The following is a 17928-nucleotide window of genomic DNA, read 5'->3' on the forward strand; positions in this document are numbered from 1 at the left end:
ATAAATAACCCGCTATAAAAGTAAATCAAACCCCCCTTCATCACCCGCTTAGTTAGGGAAAAATTAAAAAAATGTAAAAAATGTATTTATTTCCATTTTCCCATTAGGGTTGGGGCTAGGGCTAGGGTTAGGGTTAGGGCTAGGGTTAAGGCTACAGTTAGGGTTGGGGCTAAAGTTAGGGTTAGGGTTTGGATTACATTTACGGTTGGGATTAGGGTTGGGATTAGGGTTAGGGGTGTGTCTGGGTTAGAGGTGTGGTTAGGGTTACCGTTGGGATTAGGGTTAGGGGTGTGTTTGGATTAGGGTTTCAGTTATAATTGGGGGTTTCCACTGTTTAGGCACATCAGGGGCTCTCCAAACATGACATGGCGTCCGATTTCAATTCCAGCCAATTCTGCGTTGAAAAACTAAAACAGTGCTTTTTCCCTTCCAAACTCTCCCGTGCGCCCAAACAGGGGTTTACCCCAACATATGGGGTATCAGCGTACTCGGAACACATTGGAGAACGACTTTTGGGGTCCAATTTCTCCTGTTACCCTTGGGAAAATACAAAACTAGGGGCTAAAAAATAATTTTTGTGGAAAAAAAAAAAAATTTATTTGCATGGATCTGCGTTATAAACTGTAGTGAAACACTTGGGGGTTCAAAGCTCTCAACACATCTAGATGAGTTCCTTAGGGGTTCTACTTTCCAAAATGGTGTCACTTGTGGGGGGGTTTTACTGTTTAGGTACATTAGGGGCTCTGCAAACGCAATGTGACGCCTGCAGACCATTCCATCTAAGTCTGCATTCCAAATGGCGCTCCTTCCTTTCCGAGCCCTCCCATGCGCCCAAACGATGGTTCCCCCCCACATATGGGGTATCAGCGCACTCAGGACAAATTGGACAACAACTTTTGGGGTCCAATTTCTCCTGTTACCATTGGGAAAATACAAAACTGGGGGCTAAAAAATAATTTTTTGGGGAAATTTTTTATTTTTTTTATCTTCACGGCTCTGCGTTCTAAACTGTAGTGAAACGCTTGGGGGTTCAAAGTTCTCACAACACAACTAGATAAGTTCCTTGGGGGGTCTAGTTTCCAATATTGGGTCACTTGTGGGGGGTTTATACTGTTTAGGTACATTAGGGGCTCTGCAAACGCAATGTGACGCCTGTAGACCAATCCATCTAAGTCTGCATTGCAAATGATGATCCTTCCCTTCCAAGCCCTGCCATGCGCTCAAACGGTGGTTCACCCCCAGATATCAGGTATCAGCGTACTCAGGACAAATTGGACAACAATATATAGGGTCCAATTTCTCCTGTTACCCTTGGAAAAATACAAAACTGGGGGCTAAAAAATAATTTTTGTGGAAAAAAAATATTTTTTATTTGCACGGCTCTGCGTTATAAACTGTAGTGAAACAATTGGGGGTTCAAAGCTCTCACAACACATCTAGATGAGTTCCTTAGGGGGTCTACTTTCCAAAATGGTGTCACTTGTGGGGGGGGGTTTACTGTTTAGGTACATTAGGGGCTCTGCAAACGCAATGTGATGCCTGCAGACCATTCCATCTAAGTCTGCATTCCAAATGGCGCTCCATCCCTTCCGAGCCCTCCCATGCGCCCAAACGGTGGTTCCCCCCCACATATGGGGTATCAGCGTAATCAGGACAAATTGGACAACAACTATTGGGGTCCAATTTCTCCTGTTACCCTTGGGAAAATAGAAAACTGGGGGCTAAAAAATAATTTTTGTGGGAAAAAAATGTTGTTTTATTTTTACGGCTCTGCATTATAAACTTCTGTGAAGCACTTGGTGGGTCAAAGTGCTCACCACACATCTAGATAAGTTCCTTAGGGGGTCTACTTTCCAAAATGGTGTCACTTGTGGGGGGTTTCAATGTTTAGGCACATCAGTGGCTCTCCAAACGCAACATGGCGTCCCATCTCAATTCCTGTCAATTTTGCAGTGAAAAGTCAAACGGCGCTCCTTTTCTTCCGAGCTCTCCCATGCGCCCAAACAGTGGTTTACCCCCACATATGGGGTATCAGCGTACTCAGGACAAATAGTACAACAACTTTTGGGGTCCAATTTCTTCTCTTACCCTTGGGAAAATAAAAAATTGGGGGCGAAAAGATCATTTTTGTGAAAAAATATGATTTTTTATTTTTACGGTTCTGCATTATAAACTTCTGTGAAGCACCTGGTGGGTCAAAGTGCTCACCACACATCTAGATAAGTTCCTTAGGGGGTCTACTTTCCAAAATGGTGTCACTTGTGGGGGGTTTCACTGTTTAGGCACATCAGTGGCTCTCCAAACGCAACATGGCATCCCATCTCAATTCCAGTCAATTTTGCATTGAAAAGTCAAATGGCGCTCCTTCGCTTCCGAGCTCTGTCATGCGCCCAAACAGTGGTTTACCCCCACATATGGAGTATCGGCGTACTCAGGACAAATTGTATAACATCTTTTGGGGTCCATTTTTTCCTGTTACCCTTGGTAAAATAAAACAAATTGGAGCTGAAGTAAATTTTGTGTGAAAAAAAGTTAAATGTTCATTTTTATTTAAACATTCCAAAAATTCCTGTGAAACATCTGAAGGGTTAATAAACTTCTTGAATGTGGTTTTGAGCACCTTGAGGGGTGCAGTTTTTAGAATGGTGTCACACTTGGGTATTTTCTATCATATAGACCCCTCAAAATGACTTCAAATGAGATGTGGTCCCTAAAAAAAAATGGTGTTGTAAAAATGAGAAATTGCTGGTCAACTTTTAACCCTTATAACTCCCTAACAAAAAAAAATTTTGGTTCCAAAATGGTGCTGATGTAAAGTAGACATGTGGGAAATGTTACTTATTAAGTATTTTGTGTGACATATCACTGTGATTTAATTGCATAAAAATTCAAATTTGGAAAATTGCGAAATTTTCAAAATTTTCGCCAAATTTCCATTTTTTTCACAAATAAACGCAGGTAATATCAAAGAAATTTTACCACTATCATGAAGTACAATATGTCACGAGAAAACAATGTCAGAATCACCAGGATCCGTTGAAGCGTTCCAGAGTTATAACCTCATAAAGGGACAGTGGTCAGAATTGTAAAAATTGGCCCGGTCCATAACGTGCAAACCACCCTTGGGGGTGAAGGGGTTAAAGGGAAGGTGCCATCAAAAAAATTTTTTTTGCAGCAATTGTAAAAATGTAAAGAATTAATGTTTACATTTTCTTAAAAAATATTATCATTTGTTTATAATTTAGTAAAATATGAAAAATAATTTGAAAAGTTTTGGAATTTCCACTTTTAAACACTAGGGGGAGCAGCTGCTGAAATTTCAGAAAAACCTAGTGTACAACTAGCTCACATTACAGCACTGCAGTAATTATGGGCGGAGTCTGCTGACATGTGTGTGATGTCACTCCTCTCCTTCCCTTCTGGGTGTCTGCTAAGGGATAAGAGCGGATGATATTCAGGAACCCAGTGAGCAGCCATTTTGTTGGTGACTGCAGAGTAAGGCTACTTTCAGACATAGCGCATTTTTGAGCGCTATTTTGCGGGCGCTTTTCAAAAATGCGCAATGTCATTTTCGTCTGCCGGCAAAGTGAATGAGAAATTCACTTTGCCGTTCAGACACACCGCAAAAAAACGCGGCGCTTTTGTCTGCAAACACGCCGGCGTAAAAAGAATTGACATGTCAATTCTTTACGCAGCGGCGTGTCTGCGTATCCCCCTAGGGCCCCATATTAACGTGCACACACAGCGCCTTTGTCCTGGGTGTCGGCGTCTTTGTACGGAGGGGTTGACACCCAGGACCGGACGTGACGTCGGACAGGAAGAGGGAAGCCCCCGCCCCCCAGTGAAGCAGCATGGAGTCCTTCTGTGTGTGTGTGTGTGCGTGTGTGTAGCGACGCTGCAGCGATAGCGACAACGATGCCGATCGCTGCAGCGTCGCTGTTTGATCGCTGGAGAGCTGTCACACAGACCGCTCTCCAGCGACCAAGGATGCCGAGGCCCCCGGGTAACCAGAGTAAACATCGGGTTACTAAGCGCAGGGCCGCGCTTAGTAACCCGATGTTTACCCTGGTTACCAGCGTAAAAGTAAAAAAAACAAACAGTACATGCTCACCTGCGCGTCCCCCAGCGTCTGCTTCCTGACACTGACTGAGCTCCGGCCTTAACAGCACAGCGGTGACGTCACCGCTCTGCTTTCACTTTCACTTTAGGGCCGGCGCTCAGTCACTTTGATACGTGGCACTTTGATACGTGGCACGTGGCACTGAAATATGTGGCACTGAAATATGTGGCACGTGGCACTTTGATACGTGGCACGTGTCACTTAAATACGTGGCACGTGGCACTTTGATACGTGGCACTTTGATACGTGGCACGTGGCACTTTGATATGTGGCACGTGGCACTTTGATACGTGGCACGTGGCACTGAAATACGTGGCACTGAAATACGTGGCACTGAAATACGTGATACGTGGCACTTAAATACGTGGCACTGAAATACATGGCACTGAAATACGTGGCACGTGGCACTGAAATACGTGGCACGTGGCACTGAAATACGTGGCACTGAAATACATGGCACTGAAATACGTGGCACGTGGCACTGAAATACGTGGCACGTGGCACTGAAATACGTGGCACTGAAATACGTGGCACTTAAATACGTGGCACTTAAATACGTGGCACTTAGGCTATGTTCACATTTGCGTTGTGCGCCGCATGCGTCCTTTTTTTGATTGATTTTGGACGCAGCAAAAATGCAACTTGCTGCGTCCTCTGCGGCCGGATGCGTGCGCTGCAGTGACGCATGCGGCCGGCGCAAAACGCAAGTGCGACGCATGTCCATGCGCCCCCATGTTAAATATAGGGGCGCATGACGCATGCGGCGCCCGACGCTGCGGCGCAGACCGCAAATGTGAACGTAGACTTAAATAGTTGGATAGAGCTGGATCCGCGGGCTGTGATCTGGCCTACGCTCAGCACTCTGCGGAGCGCTGTCATTCAAAACACGTCCACTCATTTTGGTGTTTAGTCCCAAAATGGAGGATGGAAGAAGAAAAGGGTTGGACAAGGAAATGACATCATTTCTTTTTTTTTTCCCCCACTGCAGTTAAAGCTTTATTTGTGTCAAACACAGACAATCTGCAGAGAAAACTGCATAAAAAACCGCACTAAAAACCGCATCAAAAACCGCATCAAAAACGCACCTGCGTTTTCTGCCAAGAGCTGCGGTTTTTGTCCTGAAAAAAAAGGATTGAAATCAGGATCGTGTGAACATACCCTTACCGTACAGGGTTACGAGGGGGGGCGTCTGACTGACGCCTGCCCTAGTAACCTGGGGTTAGTGACAGTGGGGTTAGTAAACCCCAGCTGATGTCTGTTCCGCTTGCTGAGGCGTCTTTGGCTCAAGGCCATTGCAGCTGGCAGAATCGACATGATGTTAACTCCAGTGTGTATTGTATTCTGAGTCATAAAGACAGGAAATGACCTCAATGACTCTTTTTTTTTTTCCCCTTTTTTTTTTTTTCAAACAAACTTTATTTTCAGTACACAATGCTGAAAAAAACGCAGCTGCAAAAAACGCAGCAAAAAACGCTGTGTGTGAAAGCAGCTGCGTTTTTTGCCTGCGTAAAAAAACGCAGGTAAGGCTACTTTCAGACATAGCGCATTTTTGAGCGCTATTTTGCGGGCGCTTTTCAAAAATGCGCAATGTCATTTTCGTCTGCCGGCAAAGTGAATGAGAAATTCACTTTGCCGTTCAGACACACCGCAAAAAAACGCGGCGCTTTTGTCTGCAAACACGCCGGCGTAAAAAGAATTGACATGTCAATTCTTTACGCAGCGGCGTGTCTGCGTATCCCCCTAGGGCCCCATATTAACGTGCACACACAGCGCCTTTGTCCTGGGTGTCGGCGTCTTTGTACGGAGGGGTTGACACCCAGGACCGGACGTGACGTCGGACAGGAAGAGGGAAGCCCCCGCCCCTGTGTGTGTGTGTGTAGCGACGCTGCAGCGATAGCGACAACGATGCCGATCGCTGCAGCGTCGCTGTTTGATCGCTGGAGAGCTGTCACACAGACCGCTCTCCAGCGACCAAGGATGCCGAGGCCCCCGGGTAACCAGAGTAAACATCGGGTTACTAAGCGCAGGGCCGCGCTTAGTAACCCGATGTTTACCCTGGTTACCAGCGTAAAAGTAAAAAAAACAAACAGTACATGCTCACCTGCGCGTCCCCCAGCGTCTGCTTCCTGACACTGACTGAGCTCCGGCCTTAACAGCACAGCGGTGACGTCACCGCTCTACTTTCACTTTAGGGCCGGCGCTCAGTCACTTTGATACGTGGCACTTTGATACGTGGCACTGAAATATGTGGCACTGAAATATGTGGCACGTGGCACTTTGATACGTGGCACGTGTCACTTAAATACGTGGCAAGTGGCACTTTGATACGTGGCACTTTGATACGTGGCACGTGGCACTTTGATACGTGGCACTGAAATACGTGGCACGTGGCACTTTGATACGTGGCACGTGGCACTTTGATACGTGGCACTGAAATATGTGGCACGTGGCACTTTGATATGTGGCACGTGGCACTTTGATACGTGGCACTGAAATATGTGGCACGTGGCACGTGGCACTTTGATACGTGGCACTGAAATACGTGGCACTGAAATACGTGATACGTGGCACGTGGCACTGAAATACGTGGCACTGAAATACGTGGCACGTGGCACTTTGATACGTGGCACGTGGCACTTTGATACGTGGCACTGAAATACGTGGCACTGAAATACGTGATACGTGGCACTTAAATACGTGGCACTTAAATACGTGGCACTGAAATACGTGGCACTGAAATACGTGGCACTGAAATACGTGGCACGTGGCACTGAAATACGTGGCACTGAAATACGTGGCACGTGGCACTGAAATACGTGGCACTGAAATACGTGGCACTTAAATACGTGGCACTTAGGCTATGTTCACATTTGCGTTGTGCGCCGCATGCGTCCTTTTTTTGATTGATTTTGGACGCAGCAAAAATGCAACTTGCTGCGTCCTCTGCGGCCGGATGCGTGCGCTGCAGTGACGCATGCGGCCGGCGCAAAACGCAAGTGCGACGCATGTCCATGCGCCCCCATGTTAAATATAGGGGCGCATGACGCATGCGGCGCCCGACGCTGCGGCGCAGACCGCAAATGTGAACGTAGACTTAAATAGCTGGATAGAGCTGGATCCGCGGGCTGTGATCTGGCCTACGCTCAGCACTCTGCGGAGCGCTGTCATTCAAAACACGTCCACTCATTTTGGTGTTTAGTCCCAAAATGGAGGATGGAAGAAGAAAAGGGTTGGACAAGGAAATGACATCATTTCTTTTTTTTTTCCCCCACTGCAGTTAAAGCTTTATTTGTGTCAAACACAGACAATCTGCAGAGAAAACTGCATAAAAAACCGCACTAAAAACCGCATCAAAAACCGCATCAAAAACGCACCAAAAACGCACCTGCGTTTTCTGCCAAGAGCTGCGGTTTTTGTCCTGAAAAAAAAGGATTGAAATCAGGATCGTGTGAACATACCCTTACCGTACAGGGTTACGAGGGGGGCGTCTGACTGACGCCTGCCCTAATAACCTGGGGTTAGTGACAGTGGGGTTAGTAAACCCCAGCTGATGTCTGTTCCGCTTGCTGAGGCGTCTTTGGCTCAAGGCCATTGCAGCTAGCAGAATCAACATGATGTTAACTCCAGTGTGTATTGTATTCTGAGTCATAAAGACAGGAAATGACCTCAATGACTCTTTTTTTTTTTTCCCCTTTTTTTTTTTTTCAAACAAACTTTATTTTCAGTACACAATGCTGAAAAAAACGCAGCTGCAAAAAACGCAGCAAAAAACGCTGTGTGTGAAAGCAGCTGCGTTTTTTGCCTGCGTAAAAAAACGCAGGTAAAGCAGCAGCAAAATACGCGCGCGTAAAAATACGCAGCAAATATGCTGTGTGTGAAAGTAGCCTAAAGCAGCAGCAAAATACGCGCGCGTAAAAATACGCAGCAAATATGCTGTGTGTGAAAGTAGCCTAAGGCTGCCGTCACACTAGCAGTATTTGGTCAGTATTTTACCTCAGTATTTGTAAGCCAAAACCAGGAGTGGAACAATTAGAGGAAAAGTATAATAGAAACATATGCACCACTTCTGTATTTATCACCCACTCCTGGTTTTGGCTTACAAATACTGAGGTAAAATACTGACCAAATACTGAATGTGTGACCGCAGCCTTAGGCTACTTTCACACTAGCGTTGTTTGCAATACGTCGCAATGCGTCATTCAGGAGAAAAAAAACGCATCCTGCAAAGTTGTCTGCAGGATTCATTTTTTCACCATAGACTAACATTACCGACGCATTGCGATGTATTGCCACACGTCGCAACCGTCGTGCGACGGTTGCGTCGTGTTTTGGCGGACCGCCGCCACAAAAAAATGTTACATGTAACTTTTCTTGTGCGTCGAGTCCAACATTTTCGACCGCGCATGTGTGGCCGAAACTCCGCCCCCTCCTCCCGGGACCTTACAATGGGGCAGCGGAAGCGTCGTAAGACTGCTTCCACTGCCCACGTCGGGCATTTCTTTCACAGCATGTGTCGGTACGTCGGGCCGACGCACTGCGACGGGCCCGTACCGACGCTAGTGTGAAAGCAGCCTTATACTGACAAGTAGACAGTCACCGAGGATGGCAGGCAGCAAGGATTCTGGGAGATATGTGGTGGAGGGAGCAGGGTGACAGCAGCACAGAGTATTTCAGGAGAGCAGTGTGCTGGTCTATGGGGGGCACCCTGTTTAGTGCGCGGAGCAGCCAGGGATTGTACACAGAGCGCTGTCTTTTATACACATGGATGGACCGTCTCCTCAGAAATCCAGGAAACATTTCTGCGGATTGATGGCCTGTTCTGATCCAGACTTTGCATGCAGACCCCATTCCCCTCCTCAGATCCTGTCTTCTCCATCCTGTCCTGGCGATGTGTGAAAGCGAGACGACAGGCGCAGTCTGGGGTGACGCTGGGAAGGAAATGTAGCCATATAGTAACGATAAGGCCGGAGACACACTGGTGCGAGAGACGGCCGAGTCTCGCTGGTTAAAAGCAAGCTGTGGCACCTGCATTCCGGAGCTGAGCGTGCAGCTCCATGTATTGCTATGGAGCCGCACGCTCCGCTCCGGAGTGCAGGTGCCACAGCTTGCTTTTAACCAGCGAGACTCGGCCGTCTCTCGCACCAGTGTGTCTCCGGCCTAAAAATGAGACTCCTCTTCAGCTGCCTCACCAGCCTTCCCCTGACTGCACCTAACTGGAGGTCATGCTGCCCCCTCTATTACCCCAGACCCGCGTGCAGGTGCTCAGCCAGAACCACCCTATAATGGGTCCACTTTCTGAAGATAATACTGCCATAGTGTTCTCACATAATACCGCCATATAGATCACACATAATACCGCCATATAGATCACACATAATACCGCCATATAGATCACACATAATACCGCCATATAGATCACACATAATGCTGTCCTATAGTTCTCACATAATACCATCATATAGATCGCAAATAACGACGCCATAGTGTTCTCACATAATACCGCCATATAGATCACACACAATACTGTCATACAGTTCTCACATAATACCACCATATAGATCACACATAATACCGCCAGTGTTCTCACATACCGCCATATAGATCACACATAATACCTCCATAGTGTTCTCACATAATACCGCCATATAGATCACACAATACCGCCTTATAGATCACACACAATACCACCATATAATTCTCACAATACTGATAAAGCATAATACCACCATACAGATCACATAATACCGTCATATAGATCTCACATAATGCCATAATACAGCATGACCCCTGCAGCTCCTGTTATCGCACGCATTGAGTTGTGTGTGCAATGGGGAAAGACATGCAGGGGGGAGAGGAGTGCATAGGAGAGGATTAGATACATGGCTCAGCAGACAGTATCACACAGGAGCGGATTAGATACACGGCTCAGGCTACTTTCACACTTTCGTCTTTAGGGATACGTCACAATGCTTCGTTTTGGAGAAAAAACGCATCCTGCAAAGTTGCCCGCAGGATGTGCTTTTTTCCCATAGACTTACATTAGCGACACATTGCGACGTATGGCCACACGTCGCATCCGTCGTGCGACGGATGCGTTGTGTTTCGGCGGCCGCGACGCGCAAAAAAAAGTTCCATGTAACTTTTTTTGTCCGTCGGTTCCGCTTTTTCTGCCCGCTCATGCGCGGCCGGAACTCCGCACCCTCCTCCCCGCTCATCACACTGGGTAGCGGATGCGTCGTAAGACTGCATCCGCTGCCCACGTTGTGCTAAATTTAGCACAACATCCGTCGGTACGACGGGCCAACGGTTTGCGACGGCCCCGTACTGACGGAAGTGTGAAAGTAGCCTCAGCAGACAGTATCACACAGGAGCAGATTAGATACACAGGTCAGCACAGTATAGGATTAGATACACAGGTCAGCATACAGTATCACACAGTATAGGATTAGATACACGGTTCAGCATAGTATCACACAGTATAGGATTAGATACACGGCGCAGCAGACAGTATCATACAGGATAGGATTAGATACACGGCTCAGCATAGTATCACACAGGATAGGATTAGATACACGGCTCAGCATAGTATCACACAGTATAGGATTAGATGCATGGCTCAGCACACAGTATCACACAGGATAGGATTAGGTACACGGCTCAGCAGACAGTATCATACAGGATAGGATTAGATACACGGCTCAGCATAGTATCACACAGGATAGGATTAGATACACGGCTCAGCAGACAGTATGACACAGGAGAGGATTAGATACACGGCTCAACATAGTATCACACAGGAGAGGATTAGATACACGCGCAGCAGAAAGTATCACACAGGATAGGATTAGATACTCGCGCAGCAGAAAGTATCACACAGGATAGGATTAGATACACGGCTCAGCATAGTATCACACAGTATAGGATTAGATGCATGGCTCAGCACACAGTATCACACAGGATAGGATTAGGTACACGGCTCAGCAGACAGTATCACACAGGATAGGATTAAGTACACGGCTCAGCAGACAGTATCACACAGGATAGGATTAGATACACGGCTCAACATAGTATCACACAGGAGAGGATTAGATACACGGCTCAGCATAGTATCACACAGTATAGGATTAGATGCATGGCTCAGCACACAGTATCACACAGGAGAGGATTAGATACACAGCTCAGTTAGTATCACACAGGAGATGATTAGATGCATGGCTAAGCAAACAGTATCACACAGGAGAGGAGTAGATACACAGCACAGTAACACACATAGGAGGAGATAACTGCTCAGTCAGCACCACAAAGGAGAGGATTAGATTCCCTCTCCCCCCTCCCCACTGATACTTACTTCATGGCTCACGGCTGAGTCCTTCTCCCTCCCGTCCTTGGTCTCCTCCTCCTCCTCCTATGACTGCAGGGTTCCTGTGATTATCCTGGTAAGCTGGAGCTCACAGCTGCAGTGTGAGCTCCAGGAAGATGGCGCTGGTCTCCTGCCTTTGCCGTGCTGTGGACGGCTTAGGGGGCGTGGCCAGATCACAGCAGGGAGCAGCTTATAATGGTAGGTATAGAGTCGGCTCCTGCCCTGGGCTGCCGTAAATGCAGAGTGTAAGTGCCGTGCAGCTACACTTACACTCCTGCAAAGCAAAATGGCGGCGCCCAGTGGCTGAAAAAAAAATTAATAATAAAAAAAAATGTTGAAGTTAAAAAATGTAAATTTGTATTAAAAATAATTGTTTATATAAACAATCATTTTTAATACAAAAAATAAAATGCGGCACCTTTCCTTTAACAACCTCGTCTATAGTTGTGGTTTTCAGTTTGATTGCCGTCAGCAGAACTCGCCACTTCGCCGTCAATATACCAAAAGAACACTCTACTACTCTTCGTGCTCTAGTAAGCCGGTAATTAAATACCCGCTTGGTACGGGTTAAAGGGCCACTGTCACCCCCCTCCAGCCGTTATAAACTAAAAGAGACACCTTGTGCAGCAGTAATGCTGCAGTCTAACAAGGTGGCTCTTTTAGTTTTTGATTCATTTATTACCTCAATAAAGCGTTTTAAAAATTGGCCACAAATACCAGATATTGTACCTGGAGGCGGTCCGAATCGTCCTCTATGAATCTCCCAACTGCCGTCACTCTTCTCTTCAGGGGCGATGGTCGCCGCCCCCTTCGCGCTGTTGCTTCTTAAATCCGGCGCCTGCGCTGTGCGTGCCTGCCTGGGGCAGGCGCAGTCTTCATTGTCAGTCACAGCTCAGACGCAGGGTGCCTGACTGCGCCTGTGCCGGCAGTGCGGCCACCCTGTTGCTGAATCCCCGCCCCGCACTGTGTTATTCATTATGCACAGTGCGGGGCTGGCATTCCTGGGCATGCGCACAGCGCTTGTCAGACGCTCCCCCGGTCCCCCGCCTTCCAGCATTGCCCGAATATACAGGTTTCATTGCCGACGTTTGGAACAGCCACAAAGAACAACGCTGGAAGGCGGGGGACCGGGGGAGCGTCTGACAAGCGCTGTGCGCATGCCCAGGAATGCCAGCCCCGCACTGTGCATAATGAATAACACAGTGCGGGGCGGGGATTCAGCAACAGGGTGGCCGCACTGCCGGCACAGGCGCAGTCAGGCACCCTGCGTCTGAGCTGTGACTGACAATGAAGACTGCGCCTGCCCTAGGCAGGCACGCACAGCGCAGGCGCCGGATTTAAGAAGCAACAGCGCGAAGGGGGCGGCGACCATCGCCCCTGAAGAGAAGAGTGACGGCAGTTGGGAGATTCATAGAGGACGATTCGGACCGCCTCCAGGTACAATATCTGGTATTTGTGGCCAATTTTTAAAACGCTTTATTGAGGTAATAAATGAATCAAAAACTAAAAGAGCCACCTTGTTAGACTGCAGCCTTACTGCTGCACAAGGTGGCTCTTTTAGTTTATAACGGCTGGAGGGGGGTGACAGTGGCCCTTTAAGTTCCGGCTACTATACGGTTTCAGTAGGTGCGGCGACAGTTGAAAGGCTTCATCACCTACACAAACATATTCCATGGCTGGTTCACTTGTTCCTGGCAGTGGTCTGGCTGACGGGAAATCGTAGGTCTCTCCATAAAGGCAACGACCCATTGGAGAGTTTTTAAAAACTTGCGAATCGTTGGACCGTCCATACGCTCCTATGTCCACGGCAAGGAACTTGCAGTTGGCGTCTGCAATAGCCATAAGGACGATGGAGAAATACTTCTTGTAATTATAGTACTCCGATCCTGTTCCTGCCGGTTTCGCAATCCTTATATGTTTCCCGTCAACTGCACCCACACAATTTGGGAAATTGCAAATTTGCTGAAACTGTTCTGCACTTCTCAACCAGATTTCCATGGATGGTTGGGGGATATACTCTGGCTGTAAAGTGGTCCAAATAGCCCGACATGTGTCCTTCACTATTCCTGAAATAGTGGAAATGCCCAGCCGGAATTGGTAATGGAGCGAAGTCATCGATTCACCAGTAGCTAGGAAACTTTAAAAAAAAAAAAAAAATGTTAGAAAAAATTGCACAGACCAAAAAGTTTCAATAAATGGCACTGTGAAAAATTTTTTTAGGACGGGACACACAATAAAACCTGCATGAAACCGGTGTAAAAAAGCAGTGGAATGACCGCAAACAAAACAAAAATTACATGCTGCAGAAAATAGTGCGCAATATGTCAGCACAGTATTGTCTGCAGCATGTAATATAACATTAAAAATTACCAATGACAGAAAAAAAAGCAGTTGCATGTCAACAACCCCCCCCCCCAAAAAAAAAATGCAGAAAATGCAACGCAATATTTCAGCGCAGTATTTTCTGCAGTCTGTTATAGAGCATTCAATCTCAGCAATAACATTAAAAAAAAGCAGTGGAATGGCGGCAAAGAAAACCAAAATTACATGCTGCAGAAAATAGTGCGCAGTATGTCAGCGCAGTATTGTCTGCAGCATGTAATATAACATTAAAAATGACCAATGACAGAAAAAAAAGCAGTTGCATGTCAACAAACCCCCCCCCCAAAAAAAAATCTGCAGAAAATGCAACGCAATATTTCAGCGCAGTATTTTCTGCAGTCTGTTATAGAACATTCAATATGAGCAATGACATTAAAAAAAAAGCAGTGGAATGGCCGCAAAGAAAACCAAAATTACATGCTGCAGAAAATAGTGCGCAATATGTCAGCGCAGTATTGTCTGCAGCATGTAATATAACACAAAATATGAGAAATGACATAAAAAAAGAGGCTTACCGCAGGGTCACCATCAGCCGCTCCGCCGGTGTGATGGCAAGCCTCATCCTTGTGTCCTGCCTTTGGATGACATCCTCCAGTTTTTCAAGCAAAAAGTCAAAATTTTCCATCCTCATCCGCACGTAATTGTAGAATTTGTGTGGATTGTGCCGCAACTCCAGGTACAGAGTGGACTGGACACCCCGGGTCATCCGTAGTTCATTAATCGGATGAATCCACAGTCGTCTCCGTCTCCGTTGCTGCAGAAGCATCCTACGCCTTTCCGCTGCCGCCTCCTTCTCCCGCACTATGATATCCAGGCGATTCGTCTCAAAGATAACGTCGGTAACCAAACTAGCAATCCTCACAAGAACACCTTCCATCGCTGCCACAAAACTAAAACCCTCAAAGATGGGCTGTAAAAACAGTAACTATATAGTTTTCCATATTTTCCAGTAGCCAATCAAATTTGGGAGCCTCCCATTTTAAAAATGGATCCGTCGTAAAAATGGATGCAAAGGATGGTAAAAACGGATGCAACGTATGCAACGCATCCAGTATTTCGACGGAAACGTTTAGCGAATTTGCGACGGATCCGTCGAAATGCTGTATGCGTTGCATACGTTTTTCACTTTTTTGACGCATCCGTTTTTTTTGCAAAAAAGACGATTTGCTAAGGTTTGCAGTTAACGCTAGTGTGAAAGTAGCCTAAGCCCTAATGTCCAAACATCTATCCAGAGATAATAAAGGGCCCAGGATGAGCCAAGAACACATTCCCGCCATTACTGCACCTGACAGAAAGGACACATGGATTCCTGCTGCTTGTATGAGATTCTGACCCACTAATCAGCACAGAAATCTGGAGTCATCTGACTGCACAATGTTTTCCACTGCTCAGTGATGTCATTTTTGTTCAGTTAAGTTTTTTCTCTCCATTTCCCTCAGACAATGGCGGCACTGGAGCTGGTCATCTGGTGTTATAGTTCACCTGTGCTAAGGACCAATGATTGGATTCTAACACGTTAGTTGGACTCCAGTTCTGTATTCAGCTGAAATTTCCAACACTGCACTACCTGCTCCTCAGCACAGTTATTGATAACTTCCTCGATGAGTTGTTTACGTCGACATTATCTCTTTCCATTGTATTTTTTATATTCCCAGTCTAATGTGATTTCACACTGAAAAATGATCACTTACTGATATATTACTCTCCGAGGTTACAGGTCTAATCTGTGTACAGCAAAGCTGCAATTAACTGATAGAGGACCCTGAGGCTGTGTGCACACGTAGGGGGGATGTCTGCTGATTTTTCCGAACCTGTTTTTGTAAATCCTCAGGTAAACCGCACTGCAGATTCACTGCAGAATTACCGCGGATTTACCGCAGTTTTTGTGCGGATTTCATCTGCAATTTACACCTGCGGATTCCTATTATGGAACAGGTGTAAACCGCAGCGGATCCGCACAAAAAATTGACATGCTGCGGTTTCCACACTGTGCACTGCGGTTTTTGTTTTCCATAGGTTTACATGGTACTGTAAACTCATGGAAAACCACAGCGGATCCGCAACAACCCGATAACGGAACAAAATTAGCCAACTACTAATTAGGTCAACTACCAACCAACAGTTTTCCTTCCATACAAAGGTTAATACATGATGAAATCCATGAACAAATGAGTCCACGGTACTTCTGGAGTTGGCAATGGAGCCAATTCCCCGGCCGGTTATGACCGACACTTTAGCACATACACAAATTTCACAAGTGGATACAAAATCTTTAACCCCTTAGTGACGGAACCAATTTGCAGCTATCCTGTCGAGGTGGTCTGGGCCCCTATGACCACCGACGGGATAGTACGTCATCACCGATCAGCTGCGCTGACGGGGGGAGCGTTGCCGGTCGCGGCCGGGTATCAACTGATTAACATTAACCCCCACGGAACACTGCAATCAAACATGATCGCAGCCTTCTGGCGGCATAGGAAAGCATCAAGCAGGGATTGGGCTCCCTGCATTCTTTCCTGAGACCTTCGGAACAACGCGATGTGACCACGTTGTTCCAAGCGTCTCCTCCATCCTCCTCCCTGCAGGCCCCGTATCCAAGATGGCAGCGGGGGGCCTTCCGGGTCCGCAGGGAGGTGGCTTGCAAGCCTGCAGCACTGCCTGTCAGATCGCAGGTCTGACACAGTGCTATGCAAAGTGTCGGTCAGCGATCTGACACTATAGCATGATGTCCCACCCTGGGACAAAGTTAAAAAAAAATATTTTACATGTGTAAAAAAAAAAATATTTATATATTGTCCCAATAAATACATTTATGTAAATAAATAAACAATAAAAGTACACATATTTAGTATCACCACATCGGTAACTACCCGACCTATAAAACTGTCCAACTAGTTAACCCCTTCAGTGAACACCGTAAAAAAAAAAACTAGGCAAAAAAACATTGCTTTATCATCATATCGCAGAACAAAAAGTGGAATAACGAGACCTCTTCCTCCTGGAACTCCACCCCGGCCTTTTTTGGCGCGTCTCCTCAATTGCAGAGACAGGGATGCGATTCTTCGCTTGGCAAGGCAGAAGGGCCCTATTAAATTCAATAACGCTACTATATCAATCTTTCCGGATTTCTCCATGGAACTTCAAAAGCAGCGAGTCCATTTATGGAAGTTAAAAAGCAGCTCAGGAATAAGAACATCATTTACTCCATGCTTTACCCAGCTCGACTCCGCATTTTCCATGAAGGCTCCTCCTTATTCTTTACTGATCCGGCGGAGGTAGCCGAATGGTTGCGGTCATACAAGGGGTCTAGAGTGTCGGATTCCTAAGTAGTTCTCCTTGTCTAATGGCAACACAAATTGGAGCTCTCCATATGGGTGTTGAGTTTATCAACAATACCGGACGCTGGTTCCAGTGAGGGTATCCCCTTTTCTATCTGACTGTAGGAGTATAGGATTATACTCCTCCACTGTTCAAACTCTGTTTTGTTTGGGTTTTTACACCAGTTTTGATTGTTTGGTATGTTTGTTAGTCGCCAATGATAATTTTATGCTCTGCGTGATGTTCCTGATCCCTGCTCAGGTTATGGTGTATATTATTCCTTTTTCTAAGTGTGGATATGGGGTCTGAGATTATATATATGACATGGAATATACGGGGTATTAAGACTCCCCGAAAGAAAATCAAGGTATTTTCGCAGATTAAAAGGTATCATCCCTATGTTGTAGCACTTGTGGAGACACATCTGACCAGAGACAGTTAAATGTACACAAAAGCCGTGGGTGCAGTGGTCCCTTCACGCATTCATACTAGCTACTCTTTGTTGATACATAGGAGTGTTAGATGGGAGGCTAGGGAGGCACAACGAGATCCCGAGGGTCGCTTTGTTTTTGTACACGCCTTTATTAATACGCGGGAATATGTGATATTATGTGTTTATAACCCACCCCCGGCTAGTATATCGGTTCTCCGCATGGCAATGGGTTTCTCCCTAAATTATCCTAATGCTAGTGTTATTTGTATGGGAGACTTTAACTTAGTCATGGATAATTTTAAAGATAGATTGAGA

The 17928-nt window shown here is 46.4% G+C and overlaps 1 protein-coding gene across 2 annotated transcripts in view; it reads right to left on the reverse strand.

Annotated features, from left to right (window-relative positions):
- The window catches only part of LOC143767203 (uncharacterized), a 684359-nt gene that overhangs the window by 301587 nt on the left and 364844 nt on the right, over positions 1-17928 (reverse strand). The gene's annotated exons all lie outside the window — the stretch shown is intronic.

This window comes from Ranitomeya variabilis, chromosome 4, assembly GCF_051348905.1.
Source record: "Ranitomeya variabilis isolate aRanVar5 chromosome 4, aRanVar5.hap1, whole genome shotgun sequence".
In the NCBI taxonomy this organism is placed as follows: Eukaryota; Metazoa; Chordata; class Amphibia; order Anura; family Dendrobatidae; genus Ranitomeya; species Ranitomeya variabilis.